The sequence below is a fragment of the Curcuma longa genome, chromosome 13 (assembly GCF_044706935.1).
Source record: "Curcuma longa cultivar G26 ecotype Majalengka, Jawa Barat chromosome 13, ITB_CL_G26_1.1, whole genome shotgun sequence".
Lineage (NCBI taxonomy): Eukaryota > Viridiplantae > Streptophyta > Magnoliopsida > Zingiberales > Zingiberaceae > Curcuma > Curcuma longa.
Genome location: NC_133873.1, coordinates 6,618,907 through 6,646,310, shown reverse-complemented (window position 1 = coordinate 6,646,310; position 27,404 = coordinate 6,618,907). Strand labels below are relative to the sequence as shown.

The 27,404-nt window shown below is 37.2% G+C and overlaps 1 long non-coding RNA gene and 2 other non-coding genes across 3 annotated transcripts; all 3 read right to left on the bottom strand.

Moving 5' to 3' along the window:
* Positions 1-2,280: 2,280 nt before the first annotated feature.
* LOC141844627 (small nucleolar RNA U3) lies at positions 2,281-2,485 on the bottom strand. Its single transcript, XR_012603164.1, has one exon. It is a non-coding gene; the product is annotated as a small nucleolar RNA U3 (small nucleolar RNA).
* A 1,205-nt stretch (positions 2,486-3,690) lies between these two features.
* Positions 3,691-3,902, bottom strand: LOC141844629 (small nucleolar RNA U3). Its single transcript, XR_012603166.1, has one exon. It is a non-coding gene; the product is annotated as a small nucleolar RNA U3 (small nucleolar RNA).
* A 15,334-nt stretch (positions 3,903-19,236) lies between these two features.
* On the bottom strand, positions 19,237-24,234 carry LOC141843855 (uncharacterized). The gene is made up of 3 exons (XR_012603093.1): positions 24,172-24,234; positions 21,000-21,052; positions 19,237-19,353 (listed from the first exon to the last, which is right to left on the bottom strand). It is a non-coding gene; the product is annotated as an uncharacterized LOC141843855 (long non-coding RNA).
* Between the last annotated feature and the right edge of the window lie 3,170 nt (positions 24,235-27,404).

Sequence of the window (27,404 nt, the reverse complement as noted above, 5' to 3'; positions counted from 1 at the left end):
CCGCCGACTATAATCTTTGACCTTCCGCCGGTGGTCCTTGAGGCCACCGAGCAGTCCTTCAAGGACACGGTGCAACTGCACACCGGCAGCCCCAGAACCCAAGCCGCCGCCGCCGCCAGGCTCGGCTGCGACGTTCCTGCTAGAAAACCACGATACGGTCGCCGTCCAAGTCCCTCACGCTCTCCTCCGCCGGCCAATGCTATTCCTGATCATCCCTCTCTGGCGACCGCTACAGTTTTTCCTTGTTCCTGAGGAGGGTCATCTCGCCGCCGCCGGGCCTTACGCGGCATCGGCTCCTTTCGTCTCCGACGACTACGCCACCACTTCTACCAGTACTGTTTTTTTCTATGGTGGCCGCAACTCTCAGGAGGACTCTTCCTACGTTCCTCCTGATCTCTCGCCGCAAGGGGCTGCTCCTTTCCGGCGCAATGAGGAGGGTCATCTCGCCGCCGCCGGGCCTTACGCAGCATCGGCTCCTTTCGTCTCCGACGACTACGCCACCACTTCTACCGCTGTTTTTTCTATGGATGTTGATGGCGGCGTCCCCACGGCCTCTGCTGGCGCCCTTTCTCCATCGTCATCTTCGTCAATGTTGGAATTTATCGACGCAGAGTTCGTGCCAGATGATGATGCCGTTTCTTTCCAACACAATCAGGAGCTCCTCCTCGCCGCCGGTGGCCAGAACAGTACTCAACAGTGCTATTCCTACGTTCCTCCTGATCCCTCACTGCCAGACGCTGTTCCTTTCCAGCACAATCAGCAGCTCCTCCTCGCCGGCGCCGGTGGCCAGAACACTCAACAATACTTTTCCTACGTTCCTCCTAATCCCTCACTTCCTTTCCAGCACAATGAGAATGGTCATCTCGCCGCCGCCATGCCTTGCTCAGCATCGGCTTCTTTCGTCTCCGACCACCACGCCACCACTTCCACCGCTGTTTTTCCTAGGGTTTCACCGTCGTCATCAATAATCTTTATGTCCGATGGTGACCTAGGCAACAGCGCCGCTTCTGCCGGTGCTGCTGTTCGAGTTTTTAACGGCAACGTCTTCGCCGGCGCCACGGCCACGAGGCCATCTTCTCAGGCCAAGCTCGCCACCTCTAATAGCCATGCCAATGTCGTGCAAAAATTCCTTGAGGAGGACAACAACAAACTCGACTGGAAATGGATATTCAACCGCTTTCCTTAATTTTAACAATCTGTTTCACAATTTGGGTAGATAATTATTTCCCATTTTTGAAGAAAAAAGGTTAGATTTTTGGAGAGAAATGTTGAATAAGTTCGCTGTGTGTGTATAAATATAGCTAAAAGCGATCGCAATACTTTGTTTGTTGATTGTTCTTGATCTTTGCCTCTCGATCCTTTATAAATATAACTAAAAGCGATTGCAATATTGTATAAATATATATAAAAATGAAAAATAATAAAAAAAAACTTACAATTAGTTTCTTTATTTCCATATACAAAATATCATTTTCTAGATCTGTCATACATTCTCAAGACCATCACAGCAAATATAAGATCTACTGAGTAGGGGTGAGCAAATATTTGATTAAATCGAATAAACCGATCAAATAGATCGAATTTTAAAATTCGATTCAGTTGTTTTAAAATTTCAGTTATTTGTTCTTAAAAAATCAGTTAATTGGGTTCGATTTCGATCTTAAAATTTCATATCCGGTTAAACTGAAATAATCAAAATATAAAAAATAATTTATAAATTCCTATATAAGAAAACGTATAATTCGCAATTTAATTGATAATTTTTCATAGTATTTAAAAATTTTAGTTAATTTCATTAAAAAATGAATTAACTGATATTTTTATAGATTCAGTTTTTTTTTTTATTTAAAAATTTGGTCGGTTCGGTTAGTTAAAAAAAATCATTATGTCATCAACCAAATTGTGTGGTTGTTCAAGCAAAGTCATATTTTTTTGAATTTAGAAGGTGATTAATAAATTCTCCAAAACTATCTTAAATAGGCGATGTGGGACTAAAGTTAACAAGTCAATGATAACCATTCGATTAAAATATTGAAGAAATACTGAAAATTAATAAATTATGAGAAAATTTCAGTAGTTCCCCTTTTTACATATACAAAATATCATTGCCTATTATTTTTATTATTCAAGAATTTTAATAATAAAAGAAAAAAATATTAAAAGACATTTGATTAATATCAAAAAAGAATTGGATCTGTCAGACAATCTCATATTCAAGAATTTTAATAATAAAAGAAAAAAAATATTAAAAGACATTTGATTAATATCAAAAAAGAATTGGATCTGTCAGACAATCTCAAGACCACCACAGTAGATCTACTGAGAACAATCCTCCACAGCCATCGGTCCCATTAGATCTAAGCCGTTAATCATGCTCTGATTTCGAGATCTTACGTCATCCACCAGATTGGGTTGCCTGTCTCCTTAACACTCAAGGATACAGTTGTACGAGCCTATAGAACAGATCCTGTTCAAGTAAGGTCGTGCCTTCTAATTCTAACATGTGATTAATAAAGTTCCCAAATCTATGATAAATAAGCAATGTGGGACTAAAGTTCCCTAACTACTCAATGATCCACCGTCCAATTAAATTTTTGAGTATTTTTTATCCTCCAAGAGATGCTAAAAATTAAAAATAATAAAAAAATTACAGTTAGTTTCTATTTTTTACATATACAAAATATCATTTTCTATTTAATATTTGAGTATTTTAATAATAAAATAAAAACATTAAAAGACATTTGATTAATAAATAAAATAAAATAAAAACATGTTCCGTGTTTACTTTAAAAAAATACATATTATACACAACCTTCTTGTTTGATGATTGATTTACACCTAATTTAATTAAGAAATTATTTTATTCCCCAAATTTAAATTGAACATAAACTTTTTCCCCCATAAAAAGTTGGAATTAATTTTTGAAAAAAAACATTGAACAAAAATAATCATTAATTTTTGCGATTAAAAACTTAAAACATTGAAAAAACTTAGATTTCAGTTATTTTAAAATTTCAGTTATTTGTTCTTAAAAAATCAGTTAATTGGGTTCGATTTCGATTTTAAAATTTCATATTCGATTAAACTGAATTAATCAAAATATAAAAAATAATTTATAAATTCCTATATAAGAAAACTTATAATTCGCAATTTAATTGATAAATTTTTCATAGTATTTAAAAAATTTAGTTAATTTCGTAAAAAATTGAATTAACTGATATTTTATAGATTCAATTTTTTTTATTTTTATTTAAAAATTTGGTCGGTTCGGTTAGTTCAATCAGCCATCAACCAAATTGTGTGGTTGTCTTCTTTACACAGAAGGATACAATTGTTCGAACCTATAGAACAGATCTTGTTCAAGCAAAGTCATATTTTTTTGAATTTAGAAGGCGATGTGGGACTAAAGTTAACAAGTCAATGATAACCATTCGATTAAAATCTTGAAGAAATACTGAAAATTAATAAATTATGAGAAAATTTCAGTAGTTCCCCTTTTTACATATACAAAATATCATTGCCTATTATTTTTATTATTCAAGAATTTTAATAATTAAAGAAAAAAAATATTAAAAGACATTTGAATAATATAAAAAAGAATTGGATTTGTCAGACAATCTCATATTCAAGAATTTTAATAATAAAAGAAAAAATATTAAAAGACATTTGATTAATATCAAAAAAAAATTAGATCTGTCAGACAATCTCAAGACCACCACAGTAGGCCATCGATCTACTGAGAACAATCCTCCACAGCCACCGGTCCCATTGGATCTGAGGCATTAATCATGCTCTGATTTTGAGATCTTACGTCATCCACCAGATTGGGTTGCCTGTCTCCTTAACACTCAAGGATACAGTTGTACGAGCCTATAGAACAAATCCTGTTCAAGTAAGGTCGTGCTTTCGGGTTCTAGCAGGTGATTAATAATGTTTCCAAAACTATGATAAATAAGCAATGTGAGACTAAATTTCCCTAACTACTCAATAATCCACCATTCAATTAAAATTTTGAGCATTTTTTATCCTCCAAGAGATACTGAAAAATAATAAATAATGAAAAACTTACAGTATTTCCTATACTGATTTAATTCAGATGAAACCTCACTAAATATTTAATATTAGTGCTCAATAATAAATCAAGCCTATGCTACATATATATATAGCAACAACAGATGATTAATTACACATCTTCTTCCATCAGTGCCAAATTGCTTTATTATAGAAGGTGATTAATAAATTCTCTGAAACAATCTTAATTGGGGATGTGGTACTAAAGTTAACTACTCAATGATCACCGTACGAATAAAATCTACAAGAGATGCTAAAAATTAATAAATTATGAGAAAATTTGAGTAGTTCCCCTTTTTACATATACAAAAGATCATTGCCTATTTTTTTTAATATTCAAGAATTTTAATAATAAAATAAAAAACATACAAGTGTTGAAGTCTAGTAGTTAACAGGAGGTAATACAAATCTTTCATGCAATATTTTTCTTTTTCTTCCCTGGTATGCGACTACGATGCTTATAACGAGGGTGAGGACAGATTCTGCATTCAATCAATACACTGTCTTCATTCCAAAATATCATGTAGTTGTTTATACAATAATCAATCTTCTCTATGGGCAAATCTAAACCCCTCATCAATTTATTTGTACTATAAAAACTATCAATCATTTGGTGATCAACAGAGAACAATTTTGACATCAATTGACAAATGTTATCGTAACATCATTTTGAGAAATGATGTTCTGTTTTGATGTTCAATAACCTTATAGTAACTAATAGTTGGGAATAACCAGATGCAATACATTCTCACACTTCTCTTTCACTAGCTTTTAACATGTCATATAGTTGTTGAACTTCAAGTGTTGGTATTTCATCTACTTTGGAATGATCAACTACATTCATCGCATCATAAACCATTAATTGCATCACCTTTTCATTAGATGATGATTTCCATAAAGCAGTTGTACCAGATGAAGAAGCCACTGAAGTTTCAATTGGATCAAACAAATAATAATCTCTATGATAATACCAATTCAAGGAATTTGAAACAAAACCATTTCTATATATATGCACTTTCACGGTAAAAAAAACTTTATTTCTATATTTGTAATGATTATACCATTCATGCATTATGGATGATGTTTGTGGTAGCCCTTAGAGCCAATTATGAGATGATTGATAAGAAAACTCTTTTATCATATTTTATTAATAAAAGATAAAGTTTATGGTTATTATATTCACTTTATATCTATATCAGATGAATAAGTATAATAATATCTTAGGGTAGTTGGTTCTAGTCTACAATATATCAATTAGTTAAATGGATAGTGGGAGACTATAGATATATATAGAATATTACTCTTAACTATTCTTAGTTAAGCCTTAATATATAAGGGAAATATTAATGCGTTGAAACTAGCATATGGATTAACTGATGACTTAATCTCACAAGTCATGGATATAATATATTAAGTTGATATATGGGTATATATTAGAGAATATGTACCGAATTGATCCATTATGAGAATGTTTCATGGATCATTATTTGAGTATCATAAATATTCTCATAGTAACTATTAGTATAAATAGTCCTTCGACCTAAAGTCACTATGGCTTCCTACATAAGAAGTTGTGTACTTTAGTATCGACAAACGTCACCTGTAACATGGTGGAATATAAAGTCGATCACTGGGTATGCAATAAGATATGTGGAAGAATATGAGTGATCTAGATAAGATCTATCTCTTTCATATGATAGAAGTGATATCTACGGGCCCCTTGATTAAGAAGCACTACTAATGCATGGTCATGCTCAAATAAGTCAATATGAGATATTAAGCTCATTTAGTTAAATGAGTCTACTAGGAGATAAATAAACACAAAGATTGATAAGGGGATGACACGGTCTATGCCTTATGGCTCAATCTAGATATCGAGAATAGAAGGACCAAGTTATACAAGATAGTAGACATAAAAATGTTAGATCAGATCTTGACATTCTCATCACTTGGATAACAATGATGCATTGCTAGATACCACTCATTACTTTTGTTTCTAAAATATTATTTTAGATACATTGCCAATATTATGAGAATTTCTTGGGGCACACACAAAGAATATGTTGATTTGGAGATGGATTTATTTTAGTTTAACTAAAATATGATGAACCCTAAGATTATAGGGTTAAGTCTAATCCGAGTTAGACTCAAATGAATCCAACTATTGGATTATTGGATTGAGTCTAATCAAAATTAGAACCATTGGATTACACTCAACCACTAAAGAGGATTAATGTCCCTTAATAGAGATTAATGGAGCATTGATGAAAAGGAGAGGAAAAAGCAAAAACATTTTGTATTCATTGGGTTGCCTTTTGTATTCATTGGATTGGATGAGTACAAAAAGATATTTTATGCATTTTTGTAGATGATCACTCTAGTTTCCTCTTCTTCTCCTCTTGCCCGAACCATCCAAGTTGCTAGCACAACGAAGGTGTTTCTTCTCCGAAGGCTGAGTTCGTGCGACGAACGAATGACGTGTTTGTGTGGATACCGAATAGACACGATCATTGTAATTATGTTGAGAGCTGCCGAATCAAAGTTGCTACCGGAATTGTTCTGTTCACGCAACAAAGGTGACAACTCGATCAAACATGTATATTATATTCGCATAGATCTCTAGAGAGATTGATTGCTATTTTTCGACTCCCTATAGCAAAAGTTCATAAACTCTTCAACTCCAACAAAATATTCATCTTACATAAATTTATTTTCTAATCTATTGTATATCAAACTTTATTCATATACATTGAAACACTCTGCAATAATAAATTTTCATTGCAATTAAATATGTAAACCTAAACATACAGATAGTTTAAACTTATAGTTAAGCACTTAGACTTAATACTTTCAATAACATTTAAACTTAAACTAAACATTTAGTTTGAGTTTAAACATTAATATTGCGGCTTAGCCAAGGCAAAAAGTAGGAGGTCGCGACCGACCAAGCTACCTGGCAGCCAAGCTATATAAAGTTTAATTAAATCATTAGTACTTACATAATGTATTTTTGCTTTTGACAAGGTTAATGTAATCCGATTTGTGTTAAATTTGTAAGTCCAACAAATTATAGTTAATATTAACCTTTTTATTGGTTAATAAGTAAAATGATATTTTAAAAATATCATGTTTGTCATTTACTACTTGTTTGCCCTTTTATGTTTGTTATCGATCTACATATAGTTCATGCATTAAGATTACTACCACTAAGAAATAACAAAATAATTTAAACTTACTACTGAGTTGAGCAAAAACTTACATGTGTGTCTTATGAAAATCCAAGTATATGAACTCCAATCACAACAGCCACCTATAGCACAAAAATATACGATATCAAAAATCAAGATACAATTTAAAACCTTAACAATACTTGAAACTACCACAATAAACCATGACTTGAAACTAATAGTGCCTTAGTTGAAGGCTTTATAGCAAGCCATTAAATTATTTCTACCTAATTAAATACATCCATTCACATTGATACTGTCCAAAGGTAACCCCCAATATTACATTTGTTCTAGGCCTTGAATAATTATGTTGAGGTCCAAAACTCTAACACTTGTTCCACATACACATTATGTTGAGTTCCTAACACTTAATACACACATTAAAAATAAATGCAATACCAAACTTATATCCTTTATATATCAAATACATCAAAATAATTTCCATCATTGATCAAACCTAACAAAAATCTAAAGCTTATTATTGCATTTGGTAAATAAGTGAAAATCAACTCCGACAAGCTCGGCTAGGCTGGGTCTCAACTCCGGTGAGCGATCTCAGGCTCGTGGTCGACGAGCTCGACCGGGTTGGGCCCGTGGACGACGAGCTTGGCCAAGCCAGACTCAAGACATGCAAGCTTGGCCGTGGCCCCAATGCGGCAAGCTCGGCTAGGCCGAGCCCATGGCTGGCGAGCACTAGGTCGAGCCCGAGGCCATCGAGCTTGGCCAAGGCTAGGCCGCCTAGGTCGGCCCCGACGGTGAGCTTGCCAGGCTAGACCCCGATGTTGACGAGCTCGCCTTAGAAAATGCCCAACATCTAGATCTAGATGAAGCTTACGACGAGAGGAAAGCCATGAAGGAGAGATCGTCGGGAGGGGAGGAGAGTTCGCTAAGAGGGGAGGTGTCGATCGTGATCGCTAGAGGAAAACCAAACATGCATGGGAAAAAAAGAGCCAAAATTTCTAAAATCACTAAATTAGGAATGAAATTAATTTCATCACTAATATAGAGACAGAATATTAATTCCATTGCCAAATTAATGACGGAATATTAATTCCGTCTCTTTATTAGCAATAGAATTAATAATCCATCACTATATTAGCAATTCTTGTAGTGTCCATTGATCCAACATTCAACGCACATAAGTCATGCTCGCACACGAGTCACCTTAGTTTGGTGCAATCCGAGCTTGAGATTTGCACCCCTACGGGCTTACGTGTGAGAGAAAGGCCTCTCACCATCCATGTTCAAAACTCTAATGATTGTGATACATTATAAACCAACCTTGTGTCCATAAACTCTCAATGTGGGACTAAAAATTCATATGCAAGTGATACATCATGCCTCCACTGCATTGATCCTCAGTCGGGTTGGGAGGTTCCTCCATTAAGAACCGAGTCAGGTTTAGCATGGTCAGGTAGAAGAGCATCTTCTGCTGCCACCTCTTGAAGTTCAACCTAGTGAACTTTTCTGGCTTTTCCCTATTATTGATTGAAATATTTTCAATCAAGATGGAGAGGCCCTTCACATGTTGAGCCTCTTGCATCTCAACACTTTTTGTGGTCATCTTAATAGAATAAGATTTATTTATAGGAAAATATTCCACAATCTAGTTGTCGGTGATAACAAGGAATTTCTGATGACTTGAGATCATAATTTCAAGCTATTAGGATGGGTTGGTAAGGCCGAGCTGCTAGGTTGTCCAAGTAGTTCTTGAATGGAAGACTATTGGCAGAGTGTCTAGTTCCGTGAGGTTGAAGTGGCCGAGTTGCCGATTGCTCAGAGTTGAGACGACGATTGTCAAGCTTCCAAGTGGACTTCTAGAGTCCGAGTGGGACGTCTCTGGACGAAGTGGAGTAGTCTTGAGTTTCATGAAGTATGAGTGTTTCTCGAGTAGTCCCGAATGCCGCAAAGTCCAAGTGGCTCGAGTGTTTCCCAAGTAGTCCCGAGTGCCGCAAAGTCCAAGTGGTTTGAGTGTTTCCCAAGTAGTCCCAAGTGTCACAAAGTCCAAGTGGCTTGATTGTTTCCTGAGTAGTCACGAGTGTCACGAAGTCTAAGCGACTTTAGTTCTTCCCAAGCCTAAGTGGGAAGACGGAGAGTTGAGTGCTCCTAAATCAAAAAGTCGAGTGTCGAGTTAGGTTGCCAAGTGTCGAGTAGGTCATCAAGTCACTCGACTATCGAGTCTAAGTGGGTTGCCAGAAGTCGAGACCAAGTGGGAAATGAGATGTCAAGGCATGCATTTTACGCAGTTTCCTTAAAATAGATTCGTTGCTTCTCACTTGTGCTTCAAGGTCATGTTGGACATCTTTTTCCTAGGATACAATGGAAAAAAAAATACTTACGCAACCAAGCACTGGTGGTTCATGGCAAACAGAAGACTGCCAAACAAAATGCACGATAGAGAGGAAGAAATTTTTGGGGTATGAAAGTCGATGGACTCTGCATCTCTTTTGCTTATGCATCTGCACTCCCCCCTGCTCAAGGTCACTGCCTCCTTATATATGAGCTACATCCCTCAGCTACATTGAATGACCAAGTAATGACTATTTAAGGTCCGAGGCTTAATGATAGTCATCGGCCATCAATGGTTAGTCGCTTCTGTCCAGGATGTTACGGATTCACAATTAACATCTGACCATTTTCAATCATCACATTAATGCATTCCTTACACACTTGATCAGCTTGCAAAAAGAAGATTCGAGTGATAGAACGTTGGTTAATTCGCTTAGGCAAATTTTGCCCTAATCGGTCCAACATTCAACATGTGCAAGTCATACTCACACACAAGTCACCTTGGTTCGGTGCAATCTAGGACCTATATTTGCACCTCCTATGGACCCACGAATGAGAGAAAGCCTCTCACCATCCTTGTTCAAAACTCTAATGGTTGTGATACAGTATAAACCAACCTTATATCCACAAACTCCCAATGTGGGACTGCTTGAAGTTCAAACTGATGAACTTCTTTGACTTTTTGCTCTTGATTAATTGGTACATTACCAATTGGGATGGAGGGGAGTTCATATGTTGAGTCTCTTGCATCTCAATACTTTTTGTGGTCATCTCAACACAACATCAATTTTAAGACAAAAAATATTCCAAAATCTAATTGATAGAGAGAACAAAGATGCTTTGAATTGAAATTATAGAAAATAACTCAGACTTATCTGTTGAGATGATTTGAGTTGATAATTTCAAGCTGTCAGGCTCGGCTGGTTAGGTCGAGTTGTTGGGTCATCTAAGCGGTGTTCTTGAATGGAAGACTATTGCCCAAGCATTGAGTACTGCAAGGTCCAAGTGGTCAAGTTGTCGATTGCCTAGAGCTGAGCCTACAACTATCGTGCTTCTGAGTGGACTTCTAGAGTGTGAGTGGGGCATCGTTGGACAAAGTTGAGTGCTCTCAAATGGTCCCGAGTGCAGCAAATTCTGAGCAACCCGAATGTTTCTTGAGTGGTCCCGAGTGTCGTAAAGTCCGAGCAACTCAAGTTCTTCCCAAGCCCAAGTAGGAAGCCAAGAACAGAGTGCTCCCGAGTTGAAAAGTTGAGTGTTGAGTTAGGTTGCTAAGTGTTGAGTCGGTGGTCAAGTCGCCCGACTATCGAATCTGAGTGGGTTGCTAAAGGCTAAGACCGAATGGGAAATATAAGATGCCGAGGCATGTGTTTGACTCAGTTTCTTTAAAATAGATTTGTCACCTCTGATTGTGCTTCGAGGTAACGTTGGATGTATGTTTCCCAAGATATAATAGCAAAATCACGTACGCAACCAAGTACTAGTTGTTCGTGGTGAATAGAGTGTATACTCGAATGCTATCATGGAAAGATTTTCGAGTGAATTGCACGATAAAGAGTAAGAAATTTTTTTGGAATGAAAGTGGATAGACTCTACATCTCTTTTGATCATGCATCTGCACTCTTCCCTGCTCAAGGTCATTGCTTCCTTATATAGAAGCTCCATTTTTCAGCTGCATTGAATGTCCAAGTAATGACTATTAAATGCTCAAGGCTTAATCATAGTCGTTGGCCATCAATGGTCGGTTGTTTCTGTTTGAGCTATTACGGATTCGCTTTTAACATCTGACTATTTTAAATCGTCATATTAAAACATTCATTACACCTTTGAACAAATAGCAAAAGAGGATTCAGGTGGTAAAATATTGATTGATTCGCTTTGGTAAATTTTACGTCGAACTGATCCAACATTCAACGTGTGCAAGTTGTGCTTGCACACATGAGTAACCTTGGTTCGATGCAATTCGGGCTATAAATTTGCCCCCTGCGGGCCTACACATGAGAGAAAGTCTCTCTCCATCCATGTTCAAAACTCTAATGATTGTGATACATTATAAACCAACCTGGTATCCACAAACTTTCAATATGAGACTAAAAATTCTCATGCAAATGAAAGCTCATTTCATTCCACCACCGCATTTTCATTCATATTTCCAACAGAGATATCATATGCCATATTTATTTATTAGGTAAAAATTAATATATATTAAAGGGCACTTGTGTTCTTTTTACAGCTTCACTTGCCTGTGGCCTGTGGGAAAGGAAATAAAGTTGGGCTTTTAACAGAGCGGAGCGAAAGCAAGCGCGGGAATGGTTGGTGGCGGCGACGTTGTCGTCGGAGGATGAAGATGAAGGTCGCTACGTCCGTCTGTCTAACTTAGTTCAACTTCAACATCTCCATCGCATTTGCCAATATGCAGGAAAAAGGATAAAAAAAACTATCGATCACCTTTAAATAAAAACTTCTATATGGAAGTGCAACGAGTTGAAGATCAACCACAACATTGTTCTTCCTTGTTTATGACCAGGAACAACTATATCTGAAACTTCAATTCAGGAAACAGATTTCAACTAATTAATAATTCCTCAATTGCTGAAGTTCAAATGCTTGTGGTTCGTCCTTGTGCCTTTCCATGAACAATTGTCCCAAAACTTCAGCTGGGCAAATATAGAAATCATGCTAAGGGTCATCAGCTAATCGAATAGGAACCGTTGCATTTTGTATAATTACAATGAATACAGAGAAGCACATCAAACATTCCCTTTCACACTACTCCAAACTCCGATTCCTCCTTGGCGTTAAAATTCTTTGCCATAACCTCGTCAGAAAGAAGCGATGAGTTACAATCCTTTAGCAATCTGATTCTCCAACTCATGGATATCATTTTTTTTTGGACAGGTAGAACAAAAGAAGTAATTTTTAGATTTGTAACTCTTTAGATAGGACAATAGATGACTTGTCAAAAAGTATTAAAAAAATAAAAATGATTTGTTTGATAGAGCCGGTTCTGAGCTATGCTGTCTGGAAACGGCAGATTCATGTCCGTCCCCGTTTCCGAAACGTTGACGAAACTTACCAAAAACGGCCGGTCTCCCCTTCGCCGACTCAGCCTCGTCCGCCTCCTCATGCTCATCGACATCCTCCTCTCTCCCATGCCCGAGGAAAGCTTCCTCCTACCAGCCCTTAGGCTTCTAAAGGCTTATACATGCCTTTATTTTTCTATTCCACTGAATTGAATCCCCACTTTTGAAGGAAATCCATATTCTGGTCTTCGTGATCATCGTGGTAGAGGGTGAGTTTGGTCGTGAACAAAACAATATCGAAAGCCGGAACCGGAAACTTGAGTAGAGGGGGAGAAGGGCTCGGGAAAATCGATACCAGATCAGCAGGAGCAGTAGCATCAGAGGGGGGAACGGAGACGGAGCCGTCGCCGACGCTGCCGCTGCCAACGAAGAAGGATTAGGTCGCCGGAGACTGCCTTCCGTCTTGGCACCGGCGGCCAACCCTCGCGTGCGACGCTGGAGAAGAAGAACAGGGAGGCGGACGACGCGATCGGGAGATGGAGAAAAAGAGAATCGCTGATTTGGGAAATGCGGGAGATGGGAGAAAAGGACAATCGGGATTAGGGAAATGTCATATCTTCTTAACGGATCAAATGGTGAAGTTCCAATACCATTATCCAATAAATTATAAATTCAATATCCTTTAACAATTAATCCTTAAGTAATTTGGGTTGCTCTTAGGCTCAAGTTAATTGGTTTTTAATTGGACTTATTGGAAGAAGCGTGGTCGGAAGATTGGAAGAAGCGCGGTTGGAAGATGAGGTCTCGACGTTTCCAAAATGTGGAAACTTCAACTAATTGGTTTTTAATTGGACTTATTGGAAGAAGCGTGGTCGGAAGATTGGAAGAAGCGCGGCGTTTCCAAAATGTGAAAACTTCAACTATTGCCATTTTCTGTTTCCAGACATTATAGGTTCTGAGGATATAGTGGACCGGTGTAAACCGGCTTGTTGTCCTTCCACCGTTGAAAGCGGATGGGTGTGACTGCTCTGTGAAACCAGCCTTGTCCGATGCCCTCCACATTATGAAACGGTCAAACTGAGCTTACGCTCAATTATTCTAGTTCACTATCAACTAGGAATGGGCAAGCCAGCGATCTTACAACTAGTCCACGCTACAGTGCTTAACTTTATCATTCAAATCATTTACAGCCCCCGCTTGAGTGATAAGCTGACGCAACTCAGCTCGGCAACGAGGCGCTCACAAGTACAAATATAATTCTATAAAATAAAACAAAATTTAACAATGTGGGACTAAGAGAGTTTTATTTGGAGCCACGTGAGAAGGCTTTGGTGAGTCAATTTCTGAACTGCAGAATCAAGACCAGAATCTGTCTCAGTTTTCTTTGGATCAATGAAAATTTCAAGTGAAGTCCTTGCTCTTTTAATTGTCATTCGGTACTGGTGATTAATCAGCGGTTGGATTGCTGCAAGGTCCGGTTGTATTTTCATTTGAGCAACATGAACACAATCTGTTAATGAGTTTCAAAAATTGGCTGAGTCTAAATCCTTAAATTTCTTAATTGATGTTGTTGTATTTCTAAAAAGTTGTTTCTGAAACTCATTCCAAGGAACTTAAAGCGGTACTTCTGAGAGGGTTAAGTGGCGTTATAACTCAAATATGATGCGGGCAAACTCCTGAAAATCGAATCGACCCAGCTCAAGAAAAATAAACTGCAAAAACTACTTGTGGCAAATCTTCAAGCTATTCTTGATCAGCAGCAAATTGAATTTTAGCATGTATCATTGCAGTGTCAAATTGTTCACCTCTTCCAAGCTGAACTCTTAATGATTAAGCTGGAATTCCTTTGAATTCCAAAGTTTGATACTGAAATTTGGAAATCAGAATTCAGAATCAGCCTAAATTCTATTTTTAGTTCTGATTTGCATCTGTTGTGAAGATGAGAGGGTACTGACCTGCTGAGCATTTGTGATACACATCAGGCTAGGAAGATTTCGAAAGTGTAGATGTTATGGTTTAAGCCATTATTGAATCTGGAATTCTTAGAATTGTACAGAATCTGAATTCTTGATCTCAAATTCAGTGGTCACAATATGGAATTACTGATTTAGTTATAAACTTGTGAAATCAAATGGTTGTTGGAGGAAGCAATCAGAGGAGATTGGGAGGTCAGATCAGGAACCACAGAACATCCAAAGAAACACTAGCGCAGGGGATTTAATAACCATTGAAACTGTCTTCTGCCAACTCTCCTTAGAATTTTCTGAACAACAATTGAGTCAAATTAAGTGCCTAACTTGCGATGCTATTTGATGCTTTATCTTGTCCATGAAGCCTTTTTCTTTATTGACTCGAAGGTCTTTGACAAAAGGGTGGTTGTAAATTCAGAATTTGAATCCAGAAACTGTGAACACAAAACTGAAAATTTCAATTCTGAATTGTTGTTGTCAAGGCTACATGAAACTTCATTTGGTTCTTTACCAATGCATCTTTCAAAGTTTAGTGGTATGGAGTGTTAGCTATGAAAAGAAAACGGAGAAGTTAGAGATGAAATAAGAGGAGGAGAATGTGAAAGAGGAAGGGTAAAAGAGCTTGTTTGGTGCCAATTTTTAAGGATGTTGCTGACCAGCAACAGTTGGGATTCAGTCTCTTATTGCTTCAATGTGAAATGGAACCTTTCCCCGAACTTAATTCTTCATGACCAAGCTGAAATTGCCCTCAATTTTAGGTTTCTGACACTTAGGTCTGGAAGAAGCTGGAATTCCAGGAAGGAGTTGAGTTCTGAAACTATTGGTGAAAATATGAGAAGTTAGTTGTGATATGAATTCTGAACTTGTCTTGTAGATTTCTGGGATGAGTTAATTTGTGTTTCTTCCCCTCTCCAAACCTTGCATGATTTAGATCCCTGCTGAACTGCTGGATCTCCATCTAAAACAGGTAGTTTAGTGATCATTGTGACACTTTACAATGTTTCGGTATAGCTTTGTGAAACCCAGTTATGGTTATTGCAATTCTTGTTTCTCAGATGACATAATCAGCAGAATTAAATGGAAATGAAGTACAGCAGTAAGGTTTGAGTTTGGATTATAAATAAGAAAAGTAGTGGCAGCAAGTGAATTCTGAAGTTGAAGTGTAAAGGAAAAAAAATCAGATTCAGAAATCGGTTTGATTTCTAAATTTCTGTGGCATGGGTTCTGAATTACTGAATTGCAAGGATTAATCCCAACGTATAGGCTTCCTCGAATACAAGGACTAGGAAACTGCAGCAATAAAAAACAGTTCTTTTTCTTTCTTTGATGAGCTTATATTTCTAGATTTTTGTTACTTTCAATAACATTCATGTATTCTGAAAATCTATATATCACAATTTAGTGCCCAAGCCTGTTTATTTAAGATTTGAATGATAAGTTTCCAACTGATCTTTATTTTGTGATTCAGCTCTGGAGAAGTTGTCATGGCTTCTAGAGATGGTAAAATTGTCTGTGAGAACACACTTGATGTTGTCTTTCGGAAGAAACTTCCGGAGGTACCCACAGTTTGGACTGTAGACCTTTTATTTTTTTAATAAAACAAATTATGTTCATACCTTGGATAGACCTATAAGCTTAGATGCAGACCTATAAGACCTAGTGAGCAAATTGTTCAATCACATAAGTAGGTATCTATTTCACTTGCAGACATGTGATGCTATGAAGTTGTCTTGCTAGGCTTGGCAATCATATTTGCTTATTTCATAGAATATATTGGTTGCTAATATAACTACATCTTATGGTAAGGTCTAAATCAGATGCTAGTTGACGTCACAATTTTTTAAAAAATGTAGTCACCTCAGTAACATGCTCTCCAGTATTCGATATGAAGTTGGCCTGAATTTTATATCTTATTGATTTCATAGAATATGTTGGTTGCTACTATAACTAGATATTATGGTAAGTTCTATATCAGACACTAGTTAATGTCACAATGTTGAAAAATTATACTGTCACCTCAGATACTATTACCACATAGATGGATCCAATTTGCTTAAGTTCACCGAAGGAATAACTTTAAATAAGATGCACTACAATCAATAGTAATATTTTATTGCTTGTTCCAAATAATTTTAAATAAATTATTTATCATTTTGCAAAGTCAGTGTTGATTGTTTTTCCATTAACATAATCTATGTGTGTTCATAGTTCTTGGCAGTGGAGTACTCTCAGGAAGAAATTGATGAGGTGCGTTCCGAGTTGGCAGAATATATACAAGATCATATTTATGAGTAGGTATGGAATGCTAATCTCCATAATTTTATTTATTTGCAATAAAGATATTTATTTATGCCATTTTTAATTGTAAACATTCAAGTCTTATACTCCTCTTCTCCTGATCAAAAATCTTTCTCTCTCTTTGTACTAAAATTGGCTATATTGAAGATCTAGACTTTTGAAAAATTTTCTATTATTTTTGGAGTTATTCTGGGTTAACTTTGGATTCAACATTTCAGCAGCATCACAATGCCATTATGCCCATATGCTCCTTGATAAGTTAGTGTTATCTTGTGCATGTAGTAACTTAACTGGAATATATGTGGTCTTTAGCAAGCTGGCCAGTTGCGCAAAACTGCTGAATGGATACACACTCAGGACACAAAGGTTTTGAACGTGGGGTTGTTTTTTGGGACACAAAGGTTTTGGCTTTTGTAGACTGAACTTGTATGTAATGGATTATTACTACAACTTTTGTAGACTTAATTTAGCTATAATGGATTATTACTACAACTTTTGTAGACTTAACTTGAATGTAATGGATTCTGTACTTTCATGGTAAATATAATATTAATAGATAATGGTTTTGTATATAGAAAATATAATTATTTTTATTTATTGCTAAAAATATTTATTTTATTTTAAAAGATAATGATTTTTTAACTGTGAGATAAAAAAATAAGACAACGCTTTTTAAACGTCCTAGAATTCAAGCAGTTTGGAACAAAATTACAATGTTTTTTAAACGTTGCAAAGAGTGTTGTCATACCCACAAAAAATAATGTCTGCTAAGCGTTATCATTGCTACCACAGACAACGCTTTTTATTCATTGCAAGAGTATTGTCAATCTGGCTGAAAAGCGTTGTAAAAGCCACTGTTGTAAAAAAGGCCGCTCAAAGACAACGCTTAAAAAGCGTTGACTATTAGCTTTTTTCTTATAGAGATTGATGGATTTTGATATTGAAGTTGTTGTTCGTCGAAGCTATGATGGATGAAAGGTAAATTTATGACTATTAGGATACCAAATAAACAAAAAGGGATTAGTGTTTGATTATATCAATCAACTCGATCACCGTATGTAGGGTTTGACCTCCTCACAATTCTAGAGTATGTATGTTCTTGCAGCATGATATTCTTGTTGATTTAACCATCTCAAAATAGAAGCATCAATTGACTTACCAAGAAACTTAAAAATAGAAAGCATCATTAAGTTAATCGGCTGAGTATCATCAGAATTTTTAAGATTTTTGTGATGTTAGTTTTAACATTATCAGCAAAATAATATAAGCAAAAAAGAAGTTGCTTCTTCAACAAAATAAATATTACATATTGACCCCTCGACTCTTGCTTTATTATAAATCATTCAAATAGATACATCCATCTATACCGTACAGAACTAGCTAGTTGTGCCTCATAAGGTAGGTGAACGGGTAGATGTTCTATTGAATCAAAAAAATTTGATGGGAATATGCGCTCAAGCTTACATAGTATAGAAGCAATGTCAATTTCTAGCCTAATCATATCGGCCATTAAATACACCTCACAGTTAAATCTCTGAAAAATCGATTCAATTCTATAAGTGCTTGCCAAACATTATTAGGTAGTAGGTCATGGAAAGCTATTGGAATAAATCTTTTCATGAACACATGACAGTCATGACTCTTCATTCTAAATATTTTTAACTTATTCATATCAATGTATTAGGCCATATTGGAAGCATACCTATTTGAGAATTTGATTTTTTTCAACCAACTATATAAAGTTTGCTTACTTTCTGTGTCTAATGTATAACAAGCCTTTGAAAATTGATTTGTTGTTTCATTCTGATGTAACTTAGGTTTGTTAACCAGTTTCCTTAATTCCTCATGTGATTTTATGGTGTCTGTAGTTCTTCTAGGAACATTCATCACAGTATTAAAGATATTATCAAAAAAATTCTCAACATGCATCACATCAAAATCATGTCGAAAGTAAATACTACCAATATGGTAGCTCCCAGAAAATGCTTCTTTTCTTGCAATCATATTTGCATAGCCTAACAATGTTTTTATTGATCTCATCAGAATTAGGATCATATACTGGTAGAAATCTATAGTTGTCTATTTGGTCAATAATTTTTGCACCTGACTTGATAGTTGGCGGAAGTTTTTTAACTATAATATTCTTTAGGAAATTTCTCTTATTTCCTCTGAAAGGGTATTTAATTGGTAAAAATTTATAGTGATTGTCAAACCAAGATACCTTCCCACAGTAAGTTAATGAAAATGCGTCAGAATCTATCATGCAATATCAATATGCTAACTTACTAGTCGTGCTTCATCCCGATAACATTGAGTATGTTGGAAAATTACTAATCGTCTACTATAAGATAACATGCAAGGTAAATTTGATTTTACTTACAACATCACATGTCTCTAATCTTACATTCCATAATTCATTCAACTCAGCAATCAGAGATTGCAAAAAAACATCTATCTTCTCTTTCAGATTCGTTGGACCTAGAATAAGCACAGTCAAAAACATGAATTCATCTTTTATGCACATCTATGATGGTAAATTATATGGCGTTAATATAACTGGCCAAGATGAATATTGCTATCATGACTGACCAAATGGTTGAAATCAATATGCAGAAAGTCTTAGTCTTACATTACGTGGTTTCATTGCAAAAGGAGGAAAATGTTATATCAAGATGTTTCTATGCAGGAGAGTCACAAGGATGACATATTATACCTCATTTGTGCACATGCTCATGATGCCACCTCATGTGGCAAACTGTCGCAGTAGATGCATACAAGTGTTTAAGTTTAGCAGTTAACAGGAAGTAATACATAATCTTTCAAGTAATATTTTTCTTTTTGTTCCCTGGTATACAACTATGATGCTTATAACAAGGGTGAGTATAGATTCTACATTCAATCAGTTCACTATCTTCATTCCAAAAAATCATGCAGTTATTTATACAACAATCAATCTTCTCTATGGGCAAACCTAAATCCCTCATCAATTTCTTTGTACTGTACAAACTATCAATCATTTGATGATCGACAGGGAGCAATTTTGACATCAATTGATAAATATCATGGTAACATCGTTATGAGAAATGATATTCTGCCTCGATGTTTAATAACCTTGCAGTAGCTGATAGTTGAGAATGACCAGATGGAATACCTTCCTACACTTCTCTTTCACTAACCTTTAACATGTCATATAATTGCAAAACTTCAAGTGTTGATATTTCATCTACATTGAAATGATCAATTACATTTATTACGTCATAAATTATTGATTGCATCACCTTCTCATTAGATGATGATTCCCCTAAAGCAATTGTGTCAAATGAAGAAGCAGCCGAAGTTTCAATTGGATCAAACAAATAAGGCTCTCCGTGACAGTACCGCATGTAGTAATTTGGAACAAAACCATTTCTACATATATGCACTTTCACGGTATTCTCATCATGGAAAGCTTTATTTCTACATTTGCAATAATTACACGGGCAACATAACTCTATATCATTCATGCATTCTGGATGACTCTTAGTAAAGTTCACAAATTCTTCAACTTTAGCAAAATATTCATCTCAGATAAATTTATTTTCTAATATATTATACATCCAAACTTTATTCATATACATTGAAACACTCTGCAATAATAAATTTCCATTGCAATTAAATATGTAAACCTAAATATGTTGATAGTTTAAACTCATAGTTGAGCACTTAGATTTAATACTATCAATAACATTTAAAATTAAACTAAACATTCAGTCTGAGTTTAAACCTTAATAGTGCAATCAGCCAAGGCAAAAAGTAGGAGGTCGCGACCGACCATGCTACCGAGCAACCAAGCTTTATAAAGTTTAATTAAATCATTAGAACCTACACGATGTATTTTTATTTTTGACAACGTTAATATAATCCTATTTGTGTTAACTTTATAACTCCAACAAATCATAGTTAATATTAACCTTTTTATTGGTTAATAAGTAAAATGATATTTTAAAAATATCATGTTTGTCATTTACTACTTGTTTGCCCTTTTATGTTTGTTATCACTTCCATTTGATCAGCGTATTAAAATTACTACCACTAAGAAATAATAAAATAATTTAAACTTACTACTGAGTTGAGCAAAAACTTACATGTGTGTCTTATGAAAACCCAAGTGTATATGAACTCTAATCCCAACAGCCACCTGTAGCACAAAAATATACGATATCAAAAATCAAGATACAATTTAAAACCTAAACAATACTTGAAACTACCATAATAAACCATAACTTAAAACTAACAGTGCCTTAGTTGAAGGCTTTATAGCAAGCCATTAAGTTATTTCTAACTATATACATCATTCACGTTGATATTGCCCAAAGGTAACCCCTAATATTACATTTGTTCTAGGCCTTCGAATCATTATGTTGAGGTCTAAAACTCTAACACTTGTTCCACATACACATCATGTTGAGTTCCTAACACTTAATACACACATCAAAAATAAATGCAATACCAAACTTATATCCTTTATATATCAAATACATCAAAATAATTTCCAACGTTGATCAAACCTAACAAAAATCTAAAGCTTATTATTGCATTTGGTAAAAAAAGTGAAAATCAACTCCGGCAAGCTCGGCCAAGTCGAGTCTCAGCTCCGATGAGCTCGGCCGGGCCAGGCCCGTGGTCAGCAAGCTCGACCGAGCTGGGCCCGTGGATGGCGAGCTTGGCCGGGTCGGACCTAAAACAAGCGAGCTGAGTCGGGCTGGACCCGACGTCGGCGAGCTTGGCCAAGCCAAGCCCATGGTTGGTGAGCTCTACTAGGCCGAGCTTGAGGCCAAAAATCTTGGCCAAGTCGGGCCCGAGGCTAGCAAACTAGCCCAAGTGAGCCTCGATGCCAGCGAGCTCGACAAGGCTGGCCCCAATGTCGGTGAGCTCACCCCAGAAAATGCCCGACATCTAGATCTAGATGAAGCTTACCGACGGGAGGAACGCTAGAAAGAGAGATCGTCGGGAGGAGAGTTCACCAGGAGGAGAGATCGCAAGATCACCGAAGGTGTGGATCGTGATCACCAGAGGAAAACCAAACACACATAGCAAAAAAAGAGCCGAAAACCCCCAAAATTGCTAAATTAGCAATGAAAATTAATTTCATCACTAATATATTGACAGAATATTAATTCTGTCTCTATATTAGCGACAGAATTAATAATCCGTCACTATATTAACAATGAAAATTAAATTTTAGTTGTTAATATAGTGATGGCAATAAATTTCCATCTCTAAAATAACCATTAGCGATGGAAGTTTATGTCCGTCGCTAATATAGAGACGAAAATTTAATTCTATCGCTAATTCTTATTTTTCTTGTAATGTCCACCGATCCAACATGCAACGCATGCAAGTCGTGCTCGTACACGAGCTAGTCACCTTAGTTTGGTGCAATCCGGGCTTGAGATTTGCACCCTTGCAGGGTTACGCATGAGAGAATGCCTCTCACCATCCATGTTCAAAACTTTAATGAATGTGATACATTATAAACCAACCTCGTGTCCACAAATTCTCAATGTGGGACTAAAAATTCTCATGCAAGTGATACATCATGCTTCCACTACATTGATCCTTAGCCAGCTTGGGAGGTTCCTTCGTCAAGAACCGAGTCAAGTTTAGTGTAATCAAGTAGAAGAGCATCTTCTGCTGCTACCGATTGAAGTTTAACCTAGTGAACTTCTCTAGCTTTTCCCCATGATTGATTGAAACATTTCCAATCGAGATGGAGAGGCCCTTCACATCTTGAGCCTCTTGCATCTCATCACTTTTTTGTGGTCATATGTCACGACCCGGAGGTGTCGTTCCCGCCTTCGGGAGGTACCTCACTCGGTGACGAGATAATAAAGGAACCATTACCATAACCAAGATATATAATAGAAAGAAAGAACCATCCATAATGTTATTAGATAAACTGAAATGAGACCGAGTTCATACAACCATTTATTTAAAACTAGGGACAACTATCTGTACTCATAAATGAAGGAAACTGACATAAACCACCAACTGAAGTAAAACAAACCAAAACGTAGTACGTCAAAGTCTCTGAGCAACTCTAACACAAACTGGACCAGGTAGTATTAAATCTGTGCCTGCAAATCTGGAAGCCAAATAATGTAGAAGTTAGCCAAAGGCTAAGTGGGTAATTAGAATAGATGTGCATGAATATAATCTTAATTAAGAAGCAAAGGAATTAGAGTGGATCATGAATTCATTTTGTCACATTCAGTTCTTGTACATTTCTCCATTGGTACATAATATAATATCTGTATACATATATATATATATATATATATATATATATATATATATATATATATATATCTATTCATCATTCTCTTCATTTATTATCATATAAAAGTCAGGTAATATTATTATTATTTATCATCACCATTAATATCAATATGCTCAATTATCATGGACAGTATAAACAGTTATATTTAATTAAAAGTGCATAGCACGAGCCGATAACATCAGAGTATAGCAGTAACTCAAATATGTGTAGGCTAATAGCCTCCTCAGAATATACTGTCGCATACGTTATCAAACGTACGGGCTTTCTCTCTAGCCCTCACCGGTGGAAGACAAAGTAAACACTGACCGTGGCCTCTGCTCTACCACAATAATATGTGATCGGTCAGTGCTCTGGACCGAGGGCTACATCACGCCACCACTCCTCAGGTGTACGGTCCAGTACTCTGGTAAAACTCTGGTATAAAGCTAGGCTCTTAATTAACACCTCTTAATCTTTATTATTTTCTCTTATCTCATTTCTTGTTATATCTCTTTTTCATCGATTATTATCAGTATTATATTCTCAGTAGGTGTATTCATCATTTGGTCTAAACGACCACTCAAATTAAATTATCTCTTATTTACTCATGTAGGTATCACAATCATGTTTACAATTAAAGGTGAGTATCAACAGATAAAAGCTAAGTATCAATAGACTAAGGTATTAACAGCAAGAACTAAAATAGAGCAAGCAATGTAAAGATAGTTATCAACAGACAGAGCAGGTCAGAGTATCTATTAAAATTTGAAAACACCCTTTCCCATTTTTAATTACCCCCAGATGAAACCCATGTGTGAACAGGAAGTAAATCCATTATTTTTACCCTTTTATGATTTAATTTATTTAACCCTGTTTCAGTATTTTAATTATCACTTTAATTCCCTTTTTGAAAATAGGTGTACAAATATGCATAATCAATTTTATTCTATTTATTCATGCACAAAGGTATATAGAGTCAAAGGACAGAAGGTACCCACTTTTTGTATCTACCAAACTTCGAGTGTCAGCAGATCAGCGTGCTCCACTCGAACCAGTATCTACACATAATATTAAAATAATTCAATACTCAAATATTATTCTAAAAATAATAATAGCAATAATTCAACTCCAAAATCTAAACATATCTTATTAAGGGAACTCATCGCAGAATTAAAATCCCATACTCATGTCATTTTAATCTCTAAAAGATAACACCCAATTTAACGCTCTTAATAATTACAGGTATGCATTATGCATTTATTAATTCAAAAGCCTTAACAGAGCAATTGAACCCTTATTCCCAAGACCAATGCGAACTTCCCAAAGAAGGTATTCATCCTTTTACTTGATTAAAAAAATTAACTAGTGGTCAACCTTTTCCCCAATTCACCTTTACTCCACATGCACTCTTTAATAAACAAGAACAACGATGCTATGATTTCAATTCCAATGAACAAAATAATTTACCGATGCCATGGATAAACTCGGCTCATCAAGGTTGCTGGAAGGAGAAGGATTACCTAGGCAAGGGAAATTGCGAGGAAAGAAGGAGGTGATCGCGTGGAAGGAAGGTGTACGATGCGGCGGTAGCGACAGTGGCGTCACGACGTCGCCGGAGGCGACGGTCGGCGAGCTCGCGGCGGCAAGGTGGGCGTCGGCAACGGCGTCGCGGCGCAGAGGCGTCAGCGACCGTGCGGGCAGGTGGCGTTGCTTCTCCAAGCGGCGGCGGAGGGTTAGCACCGAGTGCGAAGGCGGCGCGGCGTGCGAAACAGGGAGAAGAGGAGGCGGCGCGAAGTCACGGCGGCGTCTTCGGCAGGAGGGGGCGGCGTCGTTGGGGAGGGTGGCTAGGGTTTGGCCTCTCGACTCCTTTAAATCCTCCGCACTTCCTTTCCGAAAAAGTCGCGAGATCGTGTCTCGCGACTTTTTCCTTTTTTTTTTTTTTTTTTTATTTATTTTTTTTTTTTTTACCGATTATAACATCCTCCCCCACTAAAAGAAATTTGGTCCCCAAATTAAAGTAAATAAGGGTGATCGATACCTGAGGAAAACAGATGAGGATATTTGGCGCGCATGTCGTCCTCACGCTCCCAAGTTGCTTCCTGATCCGAGTGATGCCCCCATCCAACCTTCACGAGGTGGATGCTTTTATTCCGCAACCGATGCTCTTTGCGATCCAGAATACGAACAGGAAATTCTTCGTATGTCGCATCCGGCTGTAGTGGCACTGTAAGATTCTCGAGAACATGTGTCGGATCCGGAACATACTTCCGCAGCATAGAGACATGGAAGACATTGTGCACTCCTGCTAAAGATGGAGGTAGCGCAAGTCGGTATGCGACGGCACCAATCCGCTCTAGGATCTGAAAAGGTCCGATAAATCTGGGAGCCAACTTTCCTTTTACTCCGAATCTCTTTACTCCTTTTATGGGTGAAACACGAAGAAATACATGGTCACCCGCCTCAAATTCTAACATTCTTCGTCTTCGGTCCGCATAACTCTTCTGTCGACTCTGGGCAGTCAGCAGTCTCTGTCTAATAATCCGTACTAGCTCAGCATCCTGCTGAAGGCTCTGCGGTCCCAAAAGTTGACGTTCCCCAACCTCATCCCATAAAATAGGAGATCTACATGCTCTACCATAAAGTGCCTCAAACGGTGCCATCTGAATAGCAGAGTGGTAACTGTTATTATAAGCAAACTCTACCAGATGTAGGTGATCCTCCCAGCTACCACCGAAATCTAAGACACAAGCACGCAAAAGATCCTCCAGAGTCTGGATAGTTCGCTCTGATTGTCCATCAGTCTGAGGGTGGAAGGCAGTGCTAAACCGCAGTTGGGTACCCAGTGCCTTTTGGAAACTCTGCCAGAATCTCGAAGTAAAGCGTGGATCTCGATCCGAAATAATAGTAAGGGGAACACCATGAAGTCTAGTAATCTCCCTACAATATAGCTCTGCTAGACGGTCAATAGATTCTGTCATACGAATCGGCAGAAAGTGTGCTGATTTGGTTAATCGATCAACGATCACCCAAATCGAATCATGTTTCCTTTGCGTCCTTGGTAGTCCCGTAACGAAATCCATAGTGACGTGCTCCCACTTCCATTCTGGCACTGCGATCTTCTGCAGTAACCCGGCTGGTCTCTGATGTTCGGCCTTAATTTGTTGGCAAACTAGGCACCGAGCTACAAAATCTGCAATATCTCGTTTCATACCTTTCCACCAATATGATCGTTTCAAATCTTGATACATCCGGGTACTGCCCGGATGGACTGCAAATCTGGATCGATGTGCTTCTCGTAGGAGGTCTTCCTTCACAGGGTGTACCTCTGGAACGCACAACCTGCCTCTAAATCGAAGAGATCCATCCGTATCCCGAGAGAAGTCTGGCTTGGGGCCCAGCTCCAACTCACTAGCGATCGACTGAAGATACTGATCTTCTGCTTGACTTTCTTTGATCCGCTCCACTAATGGAGATTGTGCGATCAAGGAGACCAATATACCACGTTGTGTTGGTCCTTCCTCATTCAAATCTAACTCCGAAAATTGTTTGACTATCTCAGTCACTGCAACTCTGTGGCATGCCAATACCCCTCTGGACTTTCTGCTCAATGCATCTGCTACTACATTAGCTTTTCCAGGATGGTAGTTAATAGTGCAGTCATAGTCTTTCAGAAACTCCATCCACCTTCTTTGTCTAAGGTTTAACTCTTTCTGCGTAAACAAATACTTTAAGCTCTTGTGATCTGTGAATATCTCGAAGGTAATACCGTAGAGATAATGCCTCCAAATCTTAAGTGCGAAGATGATAGCCGCCAGCTCTAAATCGTGTACCGGGTAATTCTTCTCATGGTCTTTCAGTTGCCGGGAAGCATAAGCCACCACTCGACCATGTTGCATTAAAACTGCACCCAATCCTTGAATCGAGGCATCCGTATACAAAATAAATCCATCCTCTCCGGAGGGAACAACTAAGACTGGAGCACTCACCAATCTCTGCTTGAGCTCTTGAAAGCTTGCTTCACAAGCATCTGACCAAGTAAATTTGACTCCCTTTTTAGTCAACCGAGTCATAGGCGCGGCAATACTAGAAAACCCTTCCACGAACCTCCGATAATACCCAGCTAATCCGAGAAAGCTGCGAATCTCCTGCACTGTTTTTGGTGATTCCCATTTGACAACCGCTTCAATCTTCTGGGGGTCTACCGAAATCCCTTTGCTAGAAATTACATGCC